We start from the raw sequence: 20,799 nt of genomic DNA on the forward strand, positions 1-20,799 counted from the left end.
ATTTTTACGACATTACAGCAATGTCAACCCTTCTAGGTTTCCTATTTCTTTTACTTCTTCTGATCACTTTCCATGGGACCATATAAATAGCCAATTATCTAAAAGGTTTTCTGACTCCTTGTACTGGAGCATAGTGGTTGTATGTGAGAATTAATTTTTTTTTCATTATACTCACTTCTAGCTTGACCATACATATGCCGCATTTCCTTTTGTCCAGCTTAATTTGTACAAATCTTAATAAGGAAAGAAGAGGGAGTGCAGCTAGCAGAAAGTATGTGTTGAGATGAGTGGAATGCTTTACAGCTCAATATCTGTTTCTTGAGTTGGCCTTAAATGACAGGTTAGAGATGACTAGATAGAGAGGAGAAAGAATTGAAAAGAACTTGAATGATTTGTCATTTCAATCATGCCTCCTTGCCTGACCCAGTTTGCCTGAGTGGAACTGTGCAAACAATCCTGGAACATCTCTGCCACCATGAGTACGTAGCACCCTGGTTAAGTTTAAAAACGCATGAAATGAAGCATGCTACAATGAAATAGAGTGTTTTTCAGTTTGGTCTTTAAAGTTCCTCCTTAGCAATTTATACCTTCTCTCCAAAAGCTTAGAACAAATTTAAGTTCATGGCATTTATGTTCACCTTTTTCTTTTCTTTTTCTCTAATATTTCAGTGTGAATGGTGAACTTAAGGGTAGAAAAATCTAAGAACTTATATCTGAATTTTAAGGATATTATTATGGCATCATTAGTTCTTTACAAACACATGCATGCACTTCAAGAAAAAATAATAGAAAGTAATATTAGAAGAATTAAGTAGAAATATAATGAAACCAATTAAAGTAGTTCCTAAGTGACTGCTTAAAGATAATACAGGAACACTAACTAAATGATTTGAAAAATAAATGGACGTGAGTTAAGCCTATATTAAGTGCTATTGGTAGAACATAGGGCATTTTCATGTTTGATCAACAATTAAGTTGATAAGTACATCTTTATTGCGTTAATAGGCAGTGTTAATTACATTTAACTTTTAAATAATACTTCGCTGTTCAGAAAAAAATGACAATTTTATTAGTTTAATTATTTTTCAGTCTCTATTTTTTACTTCAGTAATTGTGTTTGTAAACCTGAGTCCAAGGTCTTTAACCATTGGCATAGTCCAATCCCTTTACTAGTAAGTGGTACAGACTCTGCATATGGCCCATATCATCTGCAAAAGGCAGACCATCTGGATGGAAAATAAAATTGACCTAAGAAAACCAGCTTAACTATCCCAAAGACAACTTTTCTATTACTGAGGTTTAGGTCTTCCCCTAAACACCAGGAGGAATAGTGAGTATAGCTGTTCATTAGGAGAGAAACCCAGATTCAGGTCCTGCTAATGAGCTGGCAGGAGAAAAGTTAGATACTCGGAGGATTTCCCAAGTACACCTTGTCAAAACCGAGACTAAAACTTGGCTAACAGGATGCAGAATACACACGTGCCTCACTGACAGCTCAAATGTGGGCACCCCATAAAAGATATCTCTTCCTTCCCCCAATGACCCATTCTGCCAAGAATCTTTTCCAAATCTCTCCACAAACCCATGGCATCACCCTCTATCTTTTCCCCTGTGTCTGGATGTCCATGTCCATGGCTCCTGGAACCTCAGCAAGATGTATAGCCCAAGTCAGCCAGGATCAATCAAGAAAACAGAGCCTTTGGGGCGCCTGGGTGGCACAGCGGTTAAGCGTCTGCCTTTGGCTCAGGGCGTGATCCTGGCGTTATGGGATCGAGCCCCACATCAGGCTCCTCTGCTATGAGCCTGCTTCTTCCTCTCCCACTCCCCCTGCTTGTGTTCCCTCTCTCGCTGGCTGTCTCTATCTCTGTCGAATAAATAAATAAAATCTTAAAAAAAAAAAAAAAAGAAAAGAAAACAGGGCCTTTGACAGGTAGTTCAAAAGGGACTTTAAATACAGGGATCGGTTACAAACATGTTGGAAGAGATGCAAAATCAAAAGAGGTGGTAAGAGAACCTTCAGGTTAGCAACAGCAGAAACCTACCATCACCCTTGAGTTGCAGGGATTAAAAAAAAAGATTTTGGAATTATTAGAACCCAGGAGCCAGGGATGCCAATAGAAAATGAGACCACAGAAGGAAGAACTAGTAAGCTAGTCCCACGAGAAGCAGCATGGCCAGTACCATAAATCTCTTCCAAGTCAGAGTACAAGGGAATAAAACTCTGGCAACTTGACTTCTCTGCCTTGCAATTGTCTGCCAATTCTTCCATTGGCCAAACCAATGGAAGCCAGCAGGGTCAAACCCTTGTGAGACAAAGCAGAGCCAAAGAAGCCTGGAAATGGATGTGAGACCAAACACTGAATGGCTGTCATAATCTGCTTCTCACCCAGAACCGGAGATCAGACAGGTATTTTACAGCCCTCCCTCCAGGGGTCTTCAAGATCACATCTGGGATCCACATAAAAGAACACCCTGGAGTAATATGTTTCATGAGCCTCTCTCTGTATCCTTAAGTGACCGATTTTTCTCTCTAAGGAACAATTGAGATTTACTGCAGCGCTTAACTTGTGGTAGCTGCTGAAGGCTCTCACCTAATTCTGTCAGCCAGGAACCATGATCTAATCACAGGTGTAGAATCTACTCTCTTAATCTAGAACTCAGAACCCTTATCCCACAAGTGCCTCTGAAGTCCCTAATGCCATTGTGGTGGTTCACTGTGGACCTGGAGATCTTCCAGTCCTTTCTCCAAATCATATTGCATTTAATGAGGATAATCATTTCTAGCTGCCATAATAAAGGTACACCAAATTCTCAGTCTCAGTGGCAGCCTAACATAATAAAGATTTATTTCTCTTTTGCACAAAGACTGATTTGGGTCAGGATCTCTCCTCCATCTTGAAGCAAAGTCATTTGGATCACATGGCCTCCAAGGCAACTCAGCCCTAAATTGCAGTTTGTGACAATCTATAATGAGATGACCACTAAGGACATTTACCAGCTTTGACATGAGGCAACATCAGTGACGAATGAAGCTTATGCAATTCTTGTACCTCAACCAAGAGAAAGAATAGAATAACAGAGCAGAGAAAGAGGACTTGCAGCCCATATTCCCTGGCACCAAGATTCAGAAACATCCAGCAGCATAATAGTCCAAACCTTGGTCGTGTAAGGCTAATTTCCTGTTGAAATTAATAATAACTCCCATTAATTTAGGTGTAGAGAGCATTTCAACTACTTAGCCCTATCACCCACCCACTGCCCAAGCTACTTAAGGGCCCAGTGCCTGCTCTGGCTATCACCAGACTATGTTTTTTTGTTTTTTGGGGTTTTTTTTTTTTTTTGGAAATCAAGGGTGAGGCCATTTAAAAGTACATTGATAAAACCTTTGGAACACGGAGAAGTATCCTCAGGATTCCCTCTTCCCTCAGGAGACCTTGTATTTTTGTTGAAAAAACAACAAAAAAAATCAAACATAAACATGAGAATAGTTAGCAATTTCCCCATTACAATCATAAAATGTGAAGTATCTGCCTGCATTCTTCTACCCACAATGGTCTGGTCTCTTGAACAAGAACCAGTAGTTAGTATATTGGATTTCTAGGGTACCTACAGCCTATCCATGAAACTAAGGTGTATAGAGACAATGACCTTTAAGACATAGTAAGTCAGGGGATGTCTGGGTGGCTCAGTCAGTTAAGTGTCTACCTTCAGCTCAGGTCATGATCCCAGGGTCCTGAGATCAAGTTCCACATCGGGCTCCCTACTCAGCGGGGAGTCTGCTTCTCTCTCTCTCTCTCTGTCAAATAAATAAATAAAATCTTTAAAGAAAAATAGTAAGTCAGTAAATGTATCTATTTCATTTAATTCATGAAATGGCCAAAGTCCTGTAATTTTTCATGAATAAATAGCCTTGTATTAGTTAACAAATTGAATTGAGAGGCCATAGAGAATATTGTCCTCTCTCCTGACACTCAGATTCCTTCTGTTTCATCTCTAACTACCTCATATGTCTATCATCTTCTTCGTGGGGTGACTGCATTCTTCACTGAGATGATGCATTTTTTTTCCTTATACATGTAAATAAAACTGTTCCAGCATATTTTTCAATGGGTTTTCCAATTCTGTGAAGCATTTGGCAATCTGATCTCCCAGTTTGCTTATTTGATTTTTTTCCTTTTTAAGTTATTGTTGGGGCTCTTGGGTGGCTCAGTTGGTTGGGTGACTGCCTTGGGCTCGGGTCATGATCCTGGAGTCCTGGGATGGAGTCCTGTGCTGGGGGGGTGGGGGGGGGTCCCTGCTCAGCGGGAAGTCTGCTTCTCCCTCTGACCCTCCCCCGTCTTGTGCTCTCTCTCTTTCTCTCTTTCAAATAAATAAATAAATTTTTTAAAAAGTTATTGTTTAGTTTTTAATCAAAGTAATATATTCATAGGGTTTAAAAATAAATAGTACTAAAAGTCATATAAGGAAAAACAGCAGTCAGCCACTATTATCAGATATTTTCTCTACAATCAGTTTCAACTCTTTTGGTTCCTTTATGTGGTATTTACCTACATATTCATAAATATATTTGTATTATTTCTTTTACTCTCCAATCTTTATGTTCAAATTTTTCAAAGCCATAGAAACGTTGAAAGAATGGCACCTTTCATAGAGATTCACCAATTGTTTTTTGTTTTTTTTTTAAGATTTTATTTATTTGACAGAGAGAGACAGCCAGCGAGAGAGGGAACACAAGCAGGGGGAGTGGGAGAGGAAGAAGCAGGCTCCCAGCAGAGGAGCCTGATGTGGGGCTCGATCCCACAACTCCGGGTTCACGCCCTGAGCCGAAGGCAGACGCTAAACCGCTGTGCCACCCAGGCGCCCCGAGATTCACCAATTGTTAATGTTTTGCCACATTGCTTTATCCTTCCTTCTCTTTTGACTATTTGGATATAAGTTGCAAGTATTACGACATTGCAATCAAATACTTAAGCACATATCCTTTAAAATTAGAGTATTCTTCTTCAAATGTCTCCTGGCTTTTGATGACATTGTTTAAGGAACTCACAGGCTATGTCAACAAATCCCCTGCTTAGAAATTAAACTGACGGCCTAGTGGAGCATACCCCTTGATCTGTGTTCCTCTCCTGCCCACTAGCACATTCCTAGCACAACTACCTTGACACCACAGAATTTGAATATGGCTTCTTTCATTCCTTTACCCATAATATTAGCTCCCACAGAGATTATGAGTTCCTTTTCTGTCACTTTCCTCCAACCTTCAGTGCCACATCTGCCTTTTACATCTACTGATAACTTCTAGCTGATCTGTACAAGTGGTGACCTAGGAGGATTTCAAATATACCTGCAATTGTGTAAGAATTACATTACCATAGTGTGAGATGTTCTTTGGGCCTTCCTGCAATATCCACACTTACCTTTATCCTAAAAGCAGAAGAGAATAAAGATGATAGAAGCCTCTACTTAACAATTCTATTTATCTTCCTCCACAGGCCTATCCACACCATTGTTCATAAGTGTGCTTATACCCCAGGCTCCAGAGCCCCCGCTGAATGATGTCACCCAGAAAATGGTGCTCTCTAATGGTACAACCTGTTATTCCTAGAGGACCAGGAGTAAAAGTCCTTCTCCTTCCACATTTGGAACACCCCTTAGAGGACTAAAACATTCCACAAAGAAATCTGATTTCTGCTGTATCTGGGAAAGGGTATGGGAACATGGCATATGAGCTAACAAAGGAATTCCGAGCTGTCCTTCAGAGGGCAGAGGCCCAGCTACCTCCTGAACCATCCTTCCTCTACATACTCAGGAATCAGGGCAAGGGAGGGGACCAACGGAATCATGATTCCAAGAGTCTGAAATACAGCCTTAGTGAAAGCAAGAAGCAAGGGTTTATCTGGATCTGGTCTGAAGCCAGAGGTGAGAAGAAGAGGTAAGATGTGCAGTTGGGATATTTAAGAAAATAAGTTTAAAATGTAAGTATCCAGTAAGGCCCTTCCATTCGGAGTCCAGCATGGGCAGCCAAGACAACGGCAAATCCTTAAGGGTGTTTTACAGGCAGAAAAGTTCATCTTTGGTTTTCATTTTCCTTTTGGAATGTTTGGTAACCACACATCTCGGCCGGTCAGACTTACATTTGCGGTCAATAGAGAGCCAAATCATTTAAAATGATGCCCGCTGAGAGTGTTTTTCAACGTCTGTTTAGACTTTCTTGAACAGGGAAAGCTTTTATCTCTCTAGTGAGAACCCCTGCTTACTTACAACTTATAAAGGAGCCATCATTAGCTTTTCCTCACAATGATCATTCTACTCCAAGAATTTTGGCCAAAGGTTAGCTTGGCTTTTAAGTCTCCCCACTCATCTTTCATTTTTCTGCGTCTCTCTTCACAAACAGAGTCAAAAGTGGAACTAGAGGGGCGCCTGGGTGGCACAGTGGTTAAGCGTCTGCCTTCGGCTCAGGGCGTGATCCCGGCGTTATGGGATCGAGCCCCACATCGGGCTCCTCCGCTATGAGCCTGCTTCTTCCTCTCCCACTCCCCCTGCTTGTGTTCCCTCTCTCGCTGGCTGTCTCTATCTCTGTCAAATAAATAAAATCTTTAAAAAAAAAAAAAAAGTGGAACTAGAGACCCAAGCATTTCTCCACCAGAAGAATAATTTTCTAACTTTTCCTTAACCAATAAGAGGAATGCCTTTTTATGTTTAGCTGCTGTTTACTTTTTTCTAAGAGAAACGCAAAGTTATCTCTTCCCTCCCGAAGAGTACTTCAGCTATGCAATTAATAAAATTAAATAATTACCATAGCAAGTGTAGACAGGATCAGAAGCAATGGCTTGCTAAAGCAAACATCTCCTAAAAGAGCTGATAAGACCTCAATTTATATAAGAATATAACATCTAGATTTTACTTACATCAAACTTAAATATCATTTAAACTGAGAACAAATGTAGAATCATCATGAAGGGAAATGGCACATGGTGTTACACTGATGAATTCTAAATACTTACAATGAACATAGAGGGGGGAAAAACCCTTAAAAGTGGCCTTCACATGAAACATTTTCCTTTTAACTTCACTGAAATACTTTGAAACTCTAGTATGAATGTCTATAGTCCTGTCTTTTAAAATGGGCTCCACAGATCAATAGCATCAAAATTTTCAGTGTGTGTGTTTAAAATGCATGTTCTTGAGCTCTATTCTAGATGCTTCCCTAATGATTCTCACCTGCACTAAGGTTTGAGAACTATTATGCAAGAGAAGAAAAAAAAATGGAGTAATTATTTGCGAGAAAGAATTTTACAAACATAAAACATCAAAGATAACTATAAAAATTACAGTAACATCCATGTATTTGTAGATAAGTACTGACACGTTATTCTAAGGAAAGGACGCGGTATGCAGGTAAGGCATCAACGATCCTGAGTTGCTCATTTTGAAAGTGGGTAATGGAAATATGGAGCCATTATTATTCAACTTTTGTATATATTTTTAATTTCCAGTACTACAAAGTCTTTAAACTTGTTATATATGATTCCCAAAATGACGAAGAGACATTGGCCATAGGGTGACTTATCTTTTTCACATGATGAACTAAGAAAGATGAATTCTATGTGCCCTAAAATCATTCGGATACATCTGGTATTTAATCTAATTGTAAATGAGCTTGGTCCAATTAAGTATACATCAATTTGTATTTGAAAGTATTTTTTCTTTTGAAAACAACATTCTAAGTTACAATAGTCATTTAAAATTATGTTTTTTACCTTCTTGACATTTCTTATAGTGTTTCCAGTAGCACTTATTAATTATAACTACTCTGATGTGACATCACCTTTCATTTTCTGATCTTATTCTTTCCCACATGACCCTGTCTCTCTTGAAAAATAAAACTCTTACTTTGGAAAAGCAACTTTAATATCTGGGATCAGTGGAAAGGGTCAGTCTCATTTATTAATGTGTTGGAGTCTTTGTCCCTTTAGTCTTTTTTGATCTGAAGAAAAATAACTTCATTTTTTTCTACTAGCCCCAAATACTCGGAGGCATTGAACTCTTAGCCTCTCTATGCCCAGCAGCTGCTTTTTAAAGGGCTAAACTCTTCTTAGATTGGTTTGTACAAGTAAAACAATTTGAAGTACATCCATAAGTTTTATGAGATCAATAGTCTGGTCTACACAGGAGATGGCAGAATGGTACTAAGAGCTGTCCAAGCCACAACTTTCTTTCAAATGGTTCAACAGTCTTTCTAGGCATCAGCAAGATTGAATTAAACAATATCTCCAGCTTTTGTGAATTACACTGTTGTGTAGACAAACAGCAATTAATTAGCTAAATTGAAGTCAAGGTTGGAAAAGCCTACAGTCATGAATGTAGAAATAGCTCAAGATGTAAAAACAGAAAACCAAATAAAACCATTATTATGAAACTATGTTTTCACTTTTATATCCAGTGACATTTTTAAAGGTGCAGGGAGATTAAAAGGAGGAATCAAGAGAAAAAGAGCCTAAATGGGAGAAAATATTGTTTGAATATCAATTAACTTCTTGTTAATAAAGGCATAGCTAGGCTGGTTTGGCGGAACACGCTTTGGCTCTTATACTCTCATTGGATCATATTGACTTAATCAGTACTGAGAGGTGATGACCTGGGCGTCCACATATGCTAAATCATTTCTAGCCAAAAATATATTGCCCTCATAAACAAGCAAAACTAAATTCTCTTGTTTAGCAATGCAGCCTATGGTGTTAAAATTATAAAGCAAAACAAAGACATGATTACCATAGAAGCTGAATTAGTGGTTACTTCTCAGAGGGAGACAGTTATAATTGAAGGGTGCACAGAAGCCTTCAGGGGTGTTAACAACATTCTCTTTCTGGAACTAAAAGGTGCCTACACAAGTGTTTGCGTTTACAATAATTCATTTAACTATATATTTATGTTTTATGCCCTTTTAGTATATATTATATTTTACAATTAAAAAAATGTTTAAATGAAACAGCTATCAAGGGGCTGTAATTATACATCTGATTTGCTCACCATGGTTCTGACTAATCCGGAACAGAAACCAAACCAGAATTTCCAACAGGAATTTCCCCATTAAAAAATAATATATAGAAAGATATATATTTTTATTAATGTATATATGCATATACACGCACATTTTTGTACATTGTTTTATTTCTTCAGTTAAGATGTACGTGAAGAAACATTTCTGGCATCTGGTTAGATCTAGATGGTCCTACTTTCAGCTAATAGTTCAGACTAAACCTTTTGGTTTGAGTACCATTAGAATCTAAATCTTTTTTCAGCTTCATTTTTTTCGTAAAGGACTTCATATTTCCTAGTCAGCTTCTCTAGCCTGTCTTTATATGATCTCTAATCAAATTACAAAGTCCACTTGGTGCTGTCTCACTAAACATGGGGTAATGTGACCTCTAGAAGTCTTCCCAGGCGCTCCCCAGTCTGGGCTAGTAGAACATAAACTAAAGCTCAGACAGCATAAGTGACTTATACCCACTACAAAACGAGAGATATGTTTTTTGAGGCCCAAAGTAGAACCCATATCGTATCACAACTTAAAATAAATCCTATTTGAATAGTCATATAATTCATTTAATTCTAGGCTTTGACCTTTTCTGAAAATCAATATCCATAAACATTCAGTTCAATAGAATAAGAACGCTTAACATTCTTAAACTTGAACCCAGACACTATCAGGGAAATCTTATCCCACCAGTATCACACCAAATAAGAAATTTAGAAAGACGAAAGCAGGAGAGAGAGAGAAAAATAATGTGTTTTAATGAATGCTGCATTTGCAGTTGCAGTGGGAGGCTACTAAAACGAAAGAGAAGATGTGTTGTGTTAACATAGGGCTGCACTAAGCTTAGTGACACAAGTTACCACTTAGTTACTACTCACCGCCTTAACAACATCTCCTGAGCATCTAACTCGGTCACTGTTCCCAAGTTGCCGCCAAGCTTCCCACAGCCTCCCGATTCTAACTTCCCACATCCTACCCCCTCTCATGGAGTCAGCTTCTCGCTATTTTCCCCAATTCTTTGCTCAGGACTTTTTTTTATTCTTTAACTCTCAACATTTTTTCATTTAAAGCTACTTCTGGAACCTGGATACAATTCACCCAAGAAAATAGGGAAAATGTGGGGATTTTAGGGTAGAGAGTGTGCCCAGGCAGAGGAGTGGATGGTTACCATCCCAGTCTCATTATGGAGCTGCTGCCTGCTCTGTGGGTGTGATTGACCAAGGAGCTGGATCTTGGCACAGGACAGCCTAGAATTCTTGCAACCCAGGCACCCAAAAAGTAGCCACACAAATCTCAAATAAATTTAAATATTTTAAAAATCCTTAGAGAAAAATCCTATTCTCCCAGGATGAGACCATGGTAAACTGTTGTAAACAGTTTGCTTGGAAGACAAAATATTTGTCCGAACCATCAGTAGAGGCAAATTACAGAAAAGGGCCCTTGGTGGTATATGGTGGGGAACTACACTCCAGATAATAGGGATTTAAGCTATTTATATTCTGAACAAAATCTAACATTTATGAGAACTCTATAAATTTTTTTTTTAAAGCTACCTTTCAGAAGTGATATTGTGGTAAATAGCTGATCCTTTGAAAGTGATTAACAAGGAGTCCGAAGAGAAATAGTTGATCTTATGCCATTACAGAATGGTTTTGCAAGTAAACTGAAACATTATAACACTGTTGTTACAAGCCTTAAAAGATGTGGAGGAAACAGAAGTGTCAGTTACTTCAGTGCCGGCAATAAGGTTTGTTTATGCACGGATATACTTATTAATTGTTAGGGATTGGATAGTTTGTTCCAGGAAGTAGGATACATTTACTTTCCTTCTCCCGGCTGAATGAGATGCTTCATAAAACACACACTGAACAGATTAAGTTCCTAACAGGTTGTCTGTAAAATGCTCCTTTGTATGACCTGAGTTCAACTGGCACTTCTGCTGTACACTTGAGCTGAGTAAGACTGGGGAAGTTGCTTAACTTCTCTGACCCTCTGAACCTCTTATGATGAAAATAATAATATGAGTTGAAGACAAGATAATATGTGTGAAAAAAAAATACATTTGAAAGCATTTTGCAACCATTAGGGCAAACTTTTTATAAGGAACCAAAAAAAAAAAAAAAGCCATTATTTTGGTACTACATGAAACCATTGTTTTCCCCCATGAATTATGCTATTATTCTGGTCAGGTTCAAGAGAGAATTATCAATATGATTTGTCATCAAAATGGCATGTGTCAATTACATCAGAGTTACACATATTTAAGTTCTTTGGGTATAGCTGGGAATCTCTACGTGTGATTAGTAGGAATAAAGCCTAGCCAACTTAGACATGTAAAACTTAAATATAAGGCAAAGAATAAGCAGGTATAAACAAATGCCTTTTCTGATAACAAACCAGAATAAATAAATTTATGATGGTTTCAGCATACAAATACTAGAAGAAATGTGCAAAAACTTAAAAACTAACATTAAAGCAAATTATCTTTAAAATCTCTTTGAATCAAATAAGAATACAACATTACACACTGATTTTACAAATTTAAACATGCTTTGATTGCTATGGACTGAATGGTATGAGCAAGTGATGGATATATATCAATTTTCCAGACTCCTTCCTTTTCTTTTTTCCTCTGGCCTGTTGTCTACTCCTACACTTTTTCTAAAAATTTTCTAAAGTCTTTTCTTTCACTAAGAGAAATGACAAAACAACAATATCACATTCTGAGAATTAAAAGGGCAGGACTTGCTTTCTTAGAACAGAGGCTTGTGCTCAAATGTGGTGCCTCTCTAGAGCACTAAAATTACGAAAATCCATATTGACCTTGAAGAGAAAAGTAAAATATAGCAGTTGCAAATAGGTTGAAAACTGACAATTCCTGTGTTAGCTGCTCTAGGGATATGATAAGAAATTGACTTTCGTAATGAAGTGTTATTCATGCCTTCAAATGTGGGATTCCTTGTTGTGCCTCCTGGGGTTAAGACATGAATGTGACTCTCTCAAAACCTCATGCTTCTTAAAATAGTGCTGAAATTTTTAACTCAACACTTATAGCATACAATTATTCCTGATACATATTCTTATTGACTGGGGAATATTGAAATATACCTGACACACAAATATTTAAATCCATTAATTTATTTACTGATTCTAAAAACGTTTACTTGCACCCATAAAGCACCAGACACCGAGCTAGGCACTGTGAAAACTAGATGAGACTGTACCTTCAATGTAGTCACAATCCAGGATGCTGTGTACAATTGTGTAAGCAACTATTAGAATGAAATGCAGTACGGATAACAATTGAGATGGTATGCTGCAGAGAAGAAAAGAATTGCTTAATGTCCCACAGGCATGCAAATTAAAAACAACTATCATAAAATCCGTATACATGTCAAAACATTCATTTAAAGGCCCATCACAAATATGTGGAAATTAAACAACATATTCTTAAACAACCAATGAATTTTAAAAAAAATCAAAAGAGAAATTAGAAAATATCTTGAAACAAGTAAGAATGAAACTACAACATACCAAAACTTAAGGAATGCAGCAAAGTGGCATTGAGAGAGAAGTTTATAGCAGTAAACACCTACATAAAAAGAAATGAAAGATCTCAAATAAAGAACCTAAGTTTATTCCCCAAGAAACTAGAAAAAGAAAAACAAATTAAGCCTCCTGTTAGCAAAAGGAAGGAAGTAATAAAGATTAGAGCAGAAATAAATAAAATAGAGGATAGAAAACAATAGGAAAAAATCAATGAAACTAAGAGTTGATTTTTTCAAAAAGATATATAAAATTGGCAAACCCTTAACTAGGCTTACTAAGAAAAAAAAACCCTCAAAGTCAGAAATAAAAGAGAAGACATTACAACAAATGCCACAGAAATAAAAAGGATCCTAAGAGACCATTATGAAGAAGTATATACCAACAAGTTAGATAACCTAAAAGAAATGGATAAATTCCCAAAAATATACAATATACCAAGACTAAATCATGAAGAAATAAAAGGTCTGAATAGTTCTACAACTAGTTTGGAGACTGAATCAGTAATCAAAAACATCTCAAGAAAAAAAAATGCAGAACCTGATGGCCACACGGGTTAATTCTACCAAACATTTAAAGAAGGATTAATGCCAATTCTTGTCAAACTTTTCCAAAAGTTGAAAAGGGGGATTTTTCCAAAACCATTAACTTTCAAACTTGTATTTTATGAGGCCAGAATTACCCTAATAGCAAAGCTAGATAGGAACAATGTAAGAATAGAAAACTACTGGCCAGTATTCTTGATGAATATAGATGCAAAATCCTCAACAAAATATTAGCAAATTGATTTCAACAGTACGTTAAATCAATCACACATGATGACAGTGTGGGATTTATCCCTGGGATGCAAGGATGGTTCAACATACATAAATCAATTAATGTGATACACCATATTAACAGAATGATGGATAAAAATTGCATGATCGTCTCCATAGTTCCAGAAAAAGTGTCAAAATTCAAGATCCAGTCAGAAGCTCTCAAAAGATTAGGAACTGAAGAAAAGTATCCCAATAGAACAAAGGCCATATATGAAAAGCCCACACTTACATAGTTAATGGAGAAAAACTAAAAGCTTGTCTTTTAAGATCAGGAACAAGGCAAGGTTACTCCTTCTCACCACATTTATACAGCATAATATTGGAAACTCTAGCCAGAGCATTAGGCAAGAAAAATAAATAAAAATAATCTAAATCGGAAAGGAAGAAGTAAAATTATTTTTGTCTGCAAATGACATATCTTATATAGAGAAAATCCTAAAGACTCTATTAAAGAAATGTTGGAACTAAAAAATAAATCGAGTAAAGTTGCAGGATACAAAATCAATTGCATTTCTACTATACTAATGGTGAAGTATCTGAAATGGAAATTAGGAAAACAATCCCATTTCCAATAACACCAAAGAGAATAAAATACTAGAGAAAAAGCTTAACTAAGGAAGTGGAAGACTTATACACTGAAAACTACAGAACACTGACAGAAGAAATTAGGCAAGACACAAACAAATGGAAAGATGCTATATGTCCGTGAATTGGAAGATTTAATATTGTATTTGTCTCATATCTCAGTTCCTCTTCCTGAGGACTAAAGTGGCAGAAGGAGTGGGAACACTTCTAATCATATATTCTGCTTTGAGTTAAATAGAAAAGACAGAGATTGGTAGAATGGATAAAAACACACAATCCAACTATATGCTGCCTACAAGAGACTCATTTTAGATCTAAAGTCACAAATAGATTGAAAATGAAAGGGCGAAAAAAGATACATTATGCAAATAGTAACCAAAAGAGAGCAGAGGTGGCTATGCTAATATAAGGCAAAATAGCCTTTAAATAAAAAATGTTTTCGAGAGACAAAGGACATTATATATTAAATAAAGTTACATATTTTAAAAAGTAGAAGGTTCAAAACAGCCAGATGTTATAACAATCATAAGCATGACAGACTGTCAAATATATGAAACAAAAACTGGCAGAACTGAAAGAAGAAACAGACAATTCTACAAAAATAGTTGGAGATTTCAATCCCCCACTCTCGATAATGGATAGAACAAGCAGACAGAAGATAAGCAAAGAAATAGAGGACTTAATACAAGAAACCAGCTGGATCTAACCAACACATGGAACACTCTACCCAACAAGAGCGTGTACATTCTTCGCAAATACACATGGGACACTTTCCAAGAAGGACCATATGTAAGGCCACGAGTTAAGTCAATAGATTTTTAAAAGATAATACATCATACAAAATACCTTCTCCAACCACAATGGGATGAAGTTAGAAAGAAATGATCTATCAAACCATAAAAGACTCAGAGGAAACTTAAATGCATATTGCTAAATGAAAGAAGCCAGTCTGAAGAGGAGACACACTGTATGATTCCAAATACACAACATCCTAAAAAGGCAAAACTAAGGAGTAAAAAGATTAATGTCTCCCAGGGGTTCTAAGAGAGGGGTAAATAGGTGGAACACAGGGGATTTTTATGGCAGACAAACTGTTCCGCATGATACTGTAATGATGGACACTTGACCTTATTCATTTGTAAAAACTCAGAAAATACAACACAAAGAGTGAACCCTAATGTACACTATGGACTTTAGTTAATTGTAATATCTCAATTTTGCTTCAGTACTTGTAACAAATGTCTCAAACTAACGCAAGATATTTGTAATGGGGAAAACTGAGAGGGGTGGAGGTATTTTGAAAAAGTCTCTGTATTTTCTGGGAAATTTTTCTGTAAACCTAAAACCTGTTAGGACAATTAGGACATAATCTATTTATACTTACAATCTCTTTATAATCTAGATGTGCACGGGACATAATAAGAGTGGGGAGAGAAGGGTATTTAAGGCAGCCCGTTGGACAGGAAAGTCCTCAGAATGAGAAGACCGAGTTGAGACTTGAAGGAATTAAGGGGAATTATCAGTTAAGCACAAGACACCAAGAAAGCCAAGAGACCCAGTCAGTGAAGATGCAATGAGCCGCTGTCAGATCCAGAGAGCGTATTCCTTGCATTGACAGGGAAAGGAAGAACAGCTGAAAGTGCCAACTCCCTGAGTCTGTGCTACACACCAGGAAAGAATGACATGAAAATGAAACATGCTGTTGACTGCCATGTGAGTTGTGGGATACCTCATTGCTGATGAGCCACTTCCAGACTGCTGCTAAGTGGTGTTATGGTCTGCAGCTCTGGTCTGAAGGAGATAGGACAGAAAGCCTCACATCTCATCAGCACTTGGGAGGTGATGAGAAACGTAGTAGCCTCCCCGGGGAAGTAGGGAGGTGAGTGAGAGATAACCTCATAGGAGCTCCTCACAAACTTCCTATCCTCTCACATCCTGGAAGGATCACAAGCATTCTTCTAAGCTTCAGGAGAGCTGTGGTTCAACCTTTGCCGGCATAACCTATGTAGATGTGTGCAAGGCTGCCAGAGCACCATGGCAGAGCCATTCCCCTCCATGATTGAGGGAGACAAAGAAGAGAGGACATCTAAGAAAATAGAACAACATGCAGAAAGGCAAAGGGGTAAGATATCTAGCTAGAATGCGGCAGATATGTGGCAGAAGCATGAGATGGGAGACTTGAAAAGTGGGCACAGACTAACCTTGAACAGCCTATAAATCATAATGAGAGTTTTCCATTTGAAGGAGTTTCAGGAGAGAACTGTGTCACATTTAGATTTTAGAAAGGACCCTCTGACAGGACTGTAAAGGAAGAATTGAGATAAATCTGGATTGGAGGTGAAGTTGGGGCTGGGCTGGAGTAGATGCATCTTGGGAACCAGGGAGAGAAATGCATCATCCAATTGGTATGCTCTCCATTATGGTTGGAAAAAAACACTCAACAATCCATAGCACGTGGTCACCTTTAAGTAGGGATAGAAAGCAAAGGGCTCAGTGTTACATGCCCCCTATTCCATTTGTCAATAATCCAATTCTGTCATTCCTTTTCGTGTTGTGAATTTTGACCTTTTCAGGGTTGGGTTTTTTTCCACTTTGTGCTAGTAAATGGAACTCTATCACTTGGTCTTGAAAAGTAAAAGTCCAAATGACTGGTGAAGAAGCCCTCAGCGAGAAGGGGAAACTGTTGCCTATTCCCACGACCTACAGAAAACCTGGTACTATTTTGTGTTCATAAAAGTGTACATGAAGGGCTGCCTGGGTGGCTCAGTCACTTAAACATCTGCCTTTGGCTCAGGTCATGATCTCAGGATCCTGGGATCACCTGCTCATCATCTCCCTGCTCAGTGGGGAGTCTGCTTCTCTCTCTCCCTCTGCCCTTCCCTCTGCCCCGCTCATGCTCTCTCTTTCTCTCTCTCAAATAAATAAATAAATAAAATCTTCTTTAAAAAGTGTACATGAAAATGTGATTTCTAACAGAGGAGTCTGGCAAATACCCAGGTTAGGTCTCCCGGCCTGCCCCCAGGTCTTTGCCTCCTTCATACTGCAGCCTTTCTTGACCACTTGATTTGAAATTATAATCTTCCCTGCCCACCCCCCATCACCCGCTTCCCCGGCAACACACTCTATCTCCCTGCAATTCTTCTCCATGATAATTATCACCATCTAACATATACCTTACTTATTTTATTTTGGGTTTATTTCTGCTAAAATATATTCTGAGTGTGTCTAGAAAAGTCACATTGCTGTTTTAAGTTTTTGAAAGAGAGTAAATACTGTGCGATTCCCTTTATGTAAAGTTTCAAAACAGGAAAAACTATTCCATGACGATAGATGTCAAAATAGTGATTGCCTTTTGTGGAGAGGGTTAATGACAGGTAAACTGCATGAGAGGGATTTCTCTGGCGCTAATAATATTTTCTTTCTTGATTCAAGTAGTGGTCACACGGATGGGTGCTATACGCCTGATTTCTACACTTTTCTACATCTGTTATACTTCAACTAAAAGTTTATTGAAAGAGGTTGGGAAGAAGGCAGTTCTGCTTAGCAGCTGAGCATTCTCCCTGCTTTTCTAGGCTTGTTGCCTTTATTGCTTGACCTTTCAAGGTGGCTGTTCCCCCTTCAGGGGCTACTTCTGTGTTCCTCCCAGGGAAAGGACGGAAAGCGAAGGAGCGAGGGAGTTTCTCTTGTGATATTTTGCTTTCCATTTTGAAAGGAAGCCCTCCCAGGGACTTTGGCCTACACATCACTGGGTTGCGTGTTACTCCTGCCATAGGTATTTACTTTCCAACCTCTATACCAGAGGGATATTGGAAATGGATTTTGAGGAGCCAATTTGTATTATCTCTACACACTGAGGAGAAATTTGCGAATAATGTTAATACTAGTAATGGTGAGTATTTGTAAGGTAAAAGAACGATACCAGGACCCAAAGGACTTAAAACCACAAATCATTAACTAACCCCACATTTGTAGTACAGATGTTATACCCAAAGCTACACATGCCCTTTACTTCCAACTGGTGCTTGGATCCTTATCTTCATCAGGTCTTCTCTGAAGAAGATAGCTGAACCAGGTATGAGCATCCATGCTTTACGTACAAGGCTTAGAGTAAAGACAGGCAAGTATGACCCTCACTGCTCCCCCCTCTGGACACACCCAGGCTCTTGCATGACTTCTCATGTTCTCGCAGGCCTACCCTACCACGTGTCACAAATGCTAGTGAAAGAAATCAAAGAGCACAGTGTAAGAAAGATTTAAGAGAGGGCCCATGTACTACAAAGCTGTGATCACAAAGACAGCATGGTACTGGCACAAAAACAGACACACAGACCAATGGAACAGAAGAGAGAACCCAGAAATGGACCCTCGGCTCTTTGGGCAACTAATCTTTGATAAAGCAGGAAAAAACATCCAGTGGAAAAAAGACAGTCTCTTCAATAAATGGTGCTGGGAAAATTGGACAGCTACATGCAAAAGAATGAAACTTGATCACTCTCTCACACCATACACAAAAATAAACTCCAAATGGATGAAAGACCTCGATGTCAGACAGGAATCCATCAAAATCCTAGAGGAGAACATAGACAGCAACCTATACGACATCGGCCAAAGCAACCTTTTTCATGACACATCTCCAAAGGCAAGAGAAACAAAAGATAAAATGAACTTGTGGGACTTCATCAAGATAGAAAGCTTCTGTACAGCCAAGGAAACAGTCAAAAAAACTAAGAGGCAGCCCACGGAATGGGAGAAGATATTTGCAAATGATGCTACAGATAAAAGACTGGTTCCAAGATCTACAAAGAACTTCTCAAACTCAATACGCGAGAAACAAATAAATCATAAAATGGGCAGAAGATATGAACAGACACTTTTCCAATGAAGACATACAAATGGCTAACAGACACATGAAAAAATGTTCAAAATCATTAGCCATCAGGGAAATTCAAATCAAAACCACACTAAGATACCATCTTACACCAGTAAGAATGGCAAAAATTGACAAAGCAAGAAACAACAACTGCTGGAGAGGATGTGGAGAAAGGGGATCCCTCCTACATTGTTGGTGGGAATGCAAGTTGGTACAGCCACTCTGGAAAACAGTGTGGAGGTCCCTTAAAAAGTTAAAAATTGAGCTACTCTATGATCCAGCCATTGCACTACTGGGTGTTTACCCCAAAGATACATACGTAGTGAAGAGATGTTCATAGCAGCATTGTCCACAGTAGCTAAATCGTGGAAGGAATCAAGATGCCCTTCAACAGATGACTGGATTAAGAGTTATGGTCCATATACACAATGGAATATTACTCAGCTATCAGAAAGAACGAATTCTCAACATTTGCTGCAACATGGACGGCACTGGAGGAGATAATGCTAAGTGAAATAAGTCAAGCAGAGAAAGACAACTATCATATGATTTCTCTCATCTATGGAACACAAGAACTAGGAAGATTGGTAGGGGAAGTAAGGGATAAAGAAAGGGGGGTAATCAGAAGGGGGAATGAAGCATGAGAGACTATGGAGTATGAGAAACAAACTGAGGGCCTCAGAGGGGAGGAGGGTAGGGGAATGGGATAGACCGGTGATGGGTAGTAAGGAGGGCACGTATTGCATGGTGCACTGGGTGTTATACGCAACTAATGAATCATTGAACTTTACATCGGAAACCGGGGATGTACTGTATGGTGACTAACATAATATAATTTAAAAAAACATTAAAATAAAAAAAAAAATAAGAGAGGGCCCAAAGAGGGGTATAAGAGAATGATCAAATGAACCCATTTAATTTGTTTCTAGATTTGAGAGATTTATGTTTCTTACCCAACTTATTTCAGAAAATATTCAAGGTAGATTCAATTTTACTTGTGATATGAATATTTCTCCCACAGAAAATCAAGCCCCAAGCCATTAGCCTATGATAATGCGATTGGGGGTTCCATTTCCCATTTGTTTCTCATCTAAGTTACTCTTCCTGAGGACTAAAGTGGCAGTAAGGGTGGGAATACTTCAATTCCCGTTAGAGATTAAATCTTGTAACCCACACTCCCAAACACATTCTCTTCCTTGAGTTAAACCAATGTATTTGTAAGTCTGTAGTCTTTTCTGGCTGTTGTTTTTGTCTTTTAAGGATTATTCCTGAAAATGGTCTCCATCTTTATGAGAATTATTTCCAGTTTTTTCTTTCCAACCCCGAAGTCATTCATAAACGCTGTTTGAAATATTTCAAGTGACCTTATCCCATCTTATATACTAAGTCTAGCAGTCACCCCTAGACTATTCCCAATTCTCAAAGTATCACTCGTTCTATTGTCCAGTTACACAGGCACCCTATTTATAGCTAACATTGATTAATTACTATGTGTCAGGCACTATGCTGAGTACTTTGACAGACATTAATCCATTTGATCCTCACATAACCCTATTTAGTAGATGCTAGTACCATTCTCATTTTATAGATTAGAAAACACATAGGTTAAGTAACTACTTCTAGTTAATTTATCCATTAATTGAGGGGAATAGAATCCATGCAGTCTGGTTCCAAAGAGATAGTGCTTTCCCTCTATGCTATCTTTGCCCCCAAAAGTAGTATCATTTCAATCCAAATAAAACAATATACAATTGTCTGACACTTCATTCCATAAAATTTAAAGCCTCAAACCCTATCCAACGTTCAAGCCAGTGAAATCACTTAGTGTACATTTTTTAATTATCTAACTGTACATAAAAGACCACCACCCTCCCAACTTTCTTCTGTTGAATCCTACTCGGAGCGTCCCTTGTTAGAGTCTGGACTTCTCATTCAGGAGCTAC

This window comes from Ursus arctos, unplaced genomic scaffold, assembly GCF_023065955.2.
Source record: "Ursus arctos isolate Adak ecotype North America unplaced genomic scaffold, UrsArc2.0 scaffold_4, whole genome shotgun sequence".
Taxonomy (NCBI): Eukaryota; Metazoa; Chordata; class Mammalia; order Carnivora; family Ursidae; genus Ursus; species Ursus arctos.